Here is a 7,236-nt window from a genome sequence, read left to right as displayed (position 1 = left end):
CGCCTTCCACCCCAGGTCCAGCATCCCTTCACCCCAGCTAGAGCATCCTCTAGGTGCCTCGTCTCGGCTTGGGACCACCCGAAACGCACCCCAGGCTGCCCTCGAGAACAGCACGTGCACGGCCGCCACGCCTGGGTCCGTCCCCTCCTGCGGTTCTCAGGGGATGTCGCTCTCTCAGGTTTTAATTAATTGTCTTTCTATTTTTTTCGCCGTTTGGGTCAGGCTCCCAAGCACTGATCTGTTTGATGGCACCCCGGGGAGCCTTTTGTTCTGAATAGGTGAAAAATTGTACCCACAAAAAGAGTTCCCCCTCCGATCAATTCCCTCTAACAACTTTATTGATTAGCTGCAGTAACATTTTTCATTTATTAATTATGAAGAAGATGTTCCAGTGATTTCTTAAAGTTAACTGTTGTGATTTCCCCCCTCCCCTCAGCCCCCCCAGCCCAGCCTGGGCAGCTGCAGAGCTGCAGGAAGGCTCTGCCTGCGCGGACCCCAGCACTGCAGGGACGGACACCTCTCCTGCACACAAACCTGCTCGGTAGAACCTCAGCTTGCTCATTTCCTAAGAGCAACAGTGGCTTCAGGTGCTTTTCTCAGCCTGGCGTGAGTTATCCAACTCCTCCTCTTTTCAAAAGCAGCTGGCAGCAGCTGTGAGCCCTGAGCGGGGCATCCCCCCCCTGCGGGGCTGCTGCTTGCCCCGGGACGGTGCAGGACAACCCATGCTGCGGCTGCCCGGGCACCTCCGTCCCTCTCCTGTCCGCAGCTGGAGCCAGGAGGTGATGGAGAGAGAAAAGCAGGTAAAAAAAAAACCCAGCCGCACTAGTTCAGATACGCAAAATCAGCTGGGGACATGGGGGCGAGGGGACAGAGGCATGTTGGCTTGGGCAGCTCTGGCCATCTCTGTGATGATGGAAGCACAGCACAGCGAGCTCGGGCCATCTCTGTGATGATGGAAGCACACCACAGTGAGCGCCCCTGCCCTGCCCTGCCCTTCCCCTGCCCCTGCCCTGCCCTGCCCTTCCCCTGCCCTGCCCCTGCCCTGCCCCTGCCCCTCGCAGCATCGGCAGCAAACCCCTCCGGCGGCTGCTGCTGCTCGGGCAGAGCCGGCCAGCCCAGCTCCCAGCCCAGGTCCTGGCTCCTCCAGCCCACCCACCCGCTCCCCACATCTGTGAGCAGCAGCATCGCTGCTGCTCTCTTCTTGGCTTTTTACTGGTTTGGAAACCCTAGGCTAGGTCAGGGCATGACAAAAAGTAGCATCAAAAGGCGATCTCCACCCTGGAGCATGTACCGTTACTTGGACACGGCAGAGAGAACAGCTGGCACCATTTTATAGATAAATTAGGACTACAGAAAGATGACGCTTTGGCCAGCATCACACAGGAGGTCTGAGGCAGAGCTACAGATTAAAGCTGCTGCCCCACATCTGCCAGCCTAATGATTTAACTACCACACTACTGCTGGTCAACCTTGGAAAACCAATCTTGCCTCCATGCTTTGAGAGTTTCCACTGGATGAACACAGAGGAAAAGAAACTCATCTTGATAAAACCAAGCAACCCAGTCGGCACGGGAGGAGAAACAACATGCAAGCCGTCTGCAGCCAGCACGGATCCCCCCACATTTGCTGCAACCGCTGGGGCCGAAGCAGCTCACCATGAAGAAAGCAGGATGAGCCTGCGGGCCGCTGCGCAGTCCTGATTTTCAAAACCTGCCTGCTCTTTCCCAAACAATCCCCATTTCCCCCCAGGACACACATCTCCATCACAGCAGGACGCTGTCAAACCGCTCATTGCAGCCGGTGAGAAAAGGGCCATAATGTTGTTTCCCCTCCCTGTTATCACCAGCCCAAACTTTTTAATACACATCAAGCATGTTCTCCTTGATCCAGGATCCCAGAGCTGACGTGCAGAACCTGGCCACGGGCTCGGCGGCATCCCTGCAGCGCTGAGACCGGGTGGTCGCTTTGGCCCAGGTCTTCTGCACACCGGACAAGCGGGATGTCTCCATCACTTTTGTTGTTGGGAATTACTGACATTAGAGGTGACAAATCCCAACGCCAAGGTCAGGAGTCATTTACACACAGGGAAGGGACATGGTGGTGGTTTAAACGCTCCAAATGAGTGATCCTCCACGTCCTTTGCTGCAGGTCTTTGTCAAGCAGCATGCCCAGCTCCAGCCCTGCAAGGGGCAGCTCCTGCCTCTGCTCCAGCCTGGGGAACACGCTGCCCCCCAAAACCCCAGCATCACCGGGGCTCGAGGGCATTCATAAACTATGCTCACAGAGTAAATTGAGAGAAGGAGTCAACAGAGGGCAAGGAAGCCCACGAGCAAGCTGGAAGGAGGAGTAAGGAAGGAAAAGGAAGGTCAGAAAGAAGGTAATTAAGTAAATGCACAAAGAGAAATTATACAAGAGAGGATTAGAAATGTACAGTTGGTGTCGGTACCTGGGAACATAAATCACACAGAGTTGGAAGGAGATCGCACAGTGTTGAAGGAAACCTAAGGGTGATAGTGGACTGATTATGAGTTTGAAATATGGCATGTTGGCAAAAAATCTGCGATGATTTATCTTCTGTCACAGGCTATCCTGGGAAGGTGGCAGGCCTTTCCCATATAGCTCTTCCGTTTTTTCTCCAGCGCTGAATTGATTTCTGAGTTTACCAGTCTGTGCTCGGCTGAAGATGGTAACAAATAACACAGAGAAGAGAAGGAAAAATTAGGAAATCAAAAAAGAGATTACAGTCATGGGAAAACAAATGCATCAAGCACACCCTCAGCACAAGTGATGGAGGACAAACAGAGATTTGGGTACCGGTTTGCCATTTACACCACTATAAACAAATATAACCCAGGTGATTACCCCAAATTATCCCTTAACATGGTACCATGGGTATAGAAAGGTTTAATAACTCAGTTTTGCAGTCCTACCCAAACCCACAAGTCCATGTGAAAGTCCAAGGTAAAAATCTACACTTTTTGCAAATATCTATATCTAAAAATAAAAAGGGAATACAAATCTAAGTAATAGTGATACGGAGGAGTTAGTTAGAAGATGAATTAGATATCTGGATTAAAATAAGAAAGGTTATTTGAACGTCTGCTATGCAGTAATTACAAATGTGAGGCACCAGCAGCACAAACCTGCTCTGCTAGCGGCTCATCGGCACGGTCTGGGGACCGAACCTGAGCGGCCAGGGCCAGGGCTGCGTGGGGAACCAGCAAGAAGGACCTGGAAAGGGCTATTAGGTGCTGCAGTGATGGTCGGAGGCAAATCAGGAGCCTGAGAAAATCTTCAGAAGGAGCTGCTGGCAAGAAGCATAAACCAAAAATACGCAGTGGCAGGAATAAAGCCGAGAGTGGGGAAAATGGAGAAGATGATCAATACCTGAAGACCAGAAACAAAAAGAGAACTGTGAACAATTTTTATTCCTGACCTATGTAACCAGGGGCCTGAGCTGAAGACCTGTTTTCTCTCAGAGAAAGGGTAGACATAGTCAAAAGATGAAACAGATTTAAATGAGGGCATTGACTGCAACATCTCTCCAGTGCGTTTAGTACTCCTGAACCCTTCACACTGCCAGGCTGGATGGAGCGTCCTGACACAACAGGAATGTGCCCCCGTCCCAAAACAGTGACCGGCTGATGGCTGCTGCTGCTGCTGCTGCCCTGGAAGTGGTGAAGGCAGCATGACCCTCCTGAGTGCAGGTGAGGTCCGGGGTCCCGCAGCCAGCTGTGACCATCGTGTTCGCCCAGCCCTGCCCACGAGCCACAGCACGACTGTGCCCGCTGCACCATGGCGCATCGGGAAATAGAGCACTGAACCGATCACATCGGACGGATGCAAAGGCAACAACATACTTATCTTCATAAAATGATATATCTAGCTCAAGTGCCTAGATACAGCGGTCATGGCTTGTGTGTGGTTCATCACCATTAGTCTGGGGGTCCGTGAGGTCCTGAGCATCACCAAAGACGGTGGGTGGGTAACAACTCTTTTCCCCCTCTTCCACAGTAAGAACTGGGGACCAGACCTCCAGCTATGGGATCCCACAGCCTCTCCAGGAGACCTGCACTGGTGCTTAGCCATCCTCACCATTATGAAAATTCCCCACATTGCCCAGAAAATTAACCTAAATCTTCCCTGCACTTCATTAGCAGCAATGCAGCACCTCAGGTTTTGTGCTGTCCTACTTCCACACTGGCTCCATCTGGGTGACAAGGAGGTCAAGGGACCAGCTCGTTCAGCATCACCGAGTGCCTTGTTGGCACAGTCAGGATTAGAGCTGGGGAGTCCCAGGGTTCGCAGTCCTTCGCCTGAAGCAGTCTAAGCACAGGTCTCCTGCTGTAAAACAGATGGTAAAGAAAAATGATTGGAGGAGATTAATATAAACACTGATAGAATACTAGATCGAAGGGATCAGGGCATAACAGAGGGGCTGAACAATAATTTGAAGCCTCTGTGGTAAATGAAGAAGACAGATGCTTACTTAAATTTGGGGATTAGATTTTGTACACTAAAGAAGATAATAAATGAAATTATTACAGTATTAAAATGTTGGTCCTCCAGTGGACAAGCAGTTTAGAAAGACCCTTGTCATTAAGAGCTGGGGATGAGGGGACAGGTCCTTGGGAAAGGCAGGGTTGAGCTTTAGGGCCCTGCCAGCCAAGTGCGGTGGTGGTGCCAACATCCCCAGCCCAGTGGTGCCCCCCTCGCCCCCCCCGCACCGCCCAGCCCTGCTCGCCCTTGCGCGGCATCTCGGTTCCTCTGGCAGGGAGCAGTGACAAAAACTAAACCCCATCACTGACAACGAGTCACGTCCGCCAGCGACCGCCCATCCTGCCCGTGATGCCCTACTCCATGCCACTCAGCCCCTGGCAGCCTGGAAATGTAGAGGGACATCAGAGGCCTCCCGCGCTCTTGGCTCTGCTCCCTGCTGCCTGCTGTGACCCGTTGGCAGCACCCAGACACCCTCTCGCCGCCTTCCTGCCTGGGGTTTTGTGCAGGGATTTGCCAGAAAAGCTCCCCGAGCTGTGACTGTGGCGAAGCCATCCCCGGTCCCTCTCTTCTGCCTCCTCCTGGGTCCCAAAATCCACCTGACGACGTGCACTGTGCCTCCCATCCAAAATAGGGGACTCGGGGCCCGAGGTGGAGCATCTCAGCACATGGAGGATGCTCGTGCCCTGGGCTGCTGTCAGGCAAGGCAAACAGCCATTAAATGCTGCCACCTTTGTGGCTTTGAGGCAAGTCAGATTGTGGAAATGGTTTGAGCTGAACGTGTAAAACTCTGAGACATGGGCTGGGTTCTGCAGTTGTTTATTTAGAGACTTCTTTGAATGCTCATGCAAATAGTAAAATATTAAAAAAAAGATGGGAGAGTGGTACTTTAGCCCAGTGAGAACTCATTCTTCAAGAGCTCCCTGGGGCATGGAGAGGATCCTTTTGCCACAATTTTCGAGGAAAGTTTAGCACAACATGCCTCTTTTCTTCTTTTTATCTGGCTCTTGCACTATTTGGGCTTCAGTCTTTCGTAAAAGTCATGTTGTTTTAGTGGGATAGTCTAGGAATATGATTGTAAGGCAGACACAGGAGCACCTTACCGGAGTAATTGAAAGGGGGAAGATGCATGGAGACCCCGAGCCCAGGCTGCACAGGCAGGAGCGGGCAATGGCGCTGGAGCCAACACAGCCCCACCATGGGTTCAGCCCGGCTTCGGGCAGGCTCTGGGGCTGCCCTTGCTGTGCACCCAGACCCCCCGCTCCCCACAAAGCGAGCTTCTCGGGAACAGACAGGGCACCATCAGCTCGGCTGGCTGTCTCCTAGTCTTCACACTCAGAGGTGCCCTAAAGAAATAGGTGGTTTTGGTTTTTTGTTTTTTCCTTGCTTTTTTCACAAGCTTTGGGCGCGGAAACGGCCTGAGTGGCACCACTTATCAGAGCCAGACCCAAGGTGGGAACCCAGCCCCAGACCTTTGCAGCTCACTTTCAGGGGTGCCTGGACGGCAGTGGAGGTCTGGGAAGGCTCCCACGGGCTCGGTAATGCAGCCCCGTGCTTGCCTGCCATGCCTGGGAAGGTCGGCGCTGCCCCGGAGATCCAGAGGGACAACAGCTTAATCCCTCTCTTGTTCTCCTTTTTGGCTCTCTGCTCATTGTTAGTCTAATTGGTACATTGAGGTTTATGATAAAGATCAAGCCCACCGGGTAATGGCAAGTACTGTAGCTGCCTGGGGTTCATTTGCTGCAGTTCCTGTGTTTATTATTGCTAGAATTAAATAGTTTCCCATGGAGAAATGGCTAATGATGTCACTAAAATATGAGGAGGGAGGAGGCAATTACAGCCGTTCCTGACCTAGATGTTCTTGCTCAGGCAAACAAAACAGCCTCGTTTGCTGTGTGCGATATAAAAGGCTGCGGCGGTGGGCTGTGCCTGGTGAGCCCGAGGAGGCAGGAGGAGGAGAGGGAAGTGCTTTATGAGGGGAAAGTCTCCTCTTCGTGCACAAATATCTAAAAACTATTAATTTCGGGCAGCAGCTAGGAAGAAATACATGAAAGGGAAATTGATTTCTATTTAAATGGTATGTTTTCATCACCTTTTTTCAGAGCATGAACATTCATCTTTGAGTACCTGTGCTAATTGATTTCAAATGTAATTCAACACAATCACTGTAGAATAATAAATCTAGGGGCGAAGAAGTAAAAGGAGGGATATTAGTGTGGCACGGCTGGAGGACGCGGCTGGGGAGAAGGGCAAGCTGCAGCACGGGGGGCAGCCCACGGCCCCCGCAGCCCGTGCAGAGCCGGGTCCCTACACTGAAAGCCCCATGGGCGCAGGCAGCAGGTACATCAGCCTGTCTTAAAGACAAAAGGTACGCAGCCAGCCTGCAAAAGGTGGGTTCAATCCCATTAGAGGAGTCATTCGGGGATCGAGGAGGTTTGCAGCTAATACGGAGGGTCCTGTTAATCCACATAAGCTTTCAGAAAGAGGAGATTACGAGGGAGATGGGGTATAGGACTAAAATCAGGAAACGGAGCCCGAGCTGGCCAGGAGGTGGCCGGGCTGCAGGCTGGGGAGAGCCGAGCATCCCTGGGTACTGCAGCCACCCAGCCGGGCTGCGCTCCCCAGCCAAATCCAACCACGAGGCCAGGGCCGCGGGGCGCAGGAAAGAAGGAATTTCCAGGGCTGGGAGAGGGCCTGGCTTTGAGGGGAGGCAGAGGGGACTGGCAGATAACAGGGAGG

This window comes from Pygoscelis adeliae, unplaced genomic scaffold, assembly GCF_000699105.1.
Source record: "Pygoscelis adeliae isolate BGI_AS28 unplaced genomic scaffold, ASM69910v1 Scaffold174, whole genome shotgun sequence".
Classification (NCBI taxonomy): domain Eukaryota; kingdom Metazoa; phylum Chordata; class Aves; order Sphenisciformes; family Spheniscidae; genus Pygoscelis; species Pygoscelis adeliae.
Note: the sequence above shows the minus strand (reverse complement) of the source record.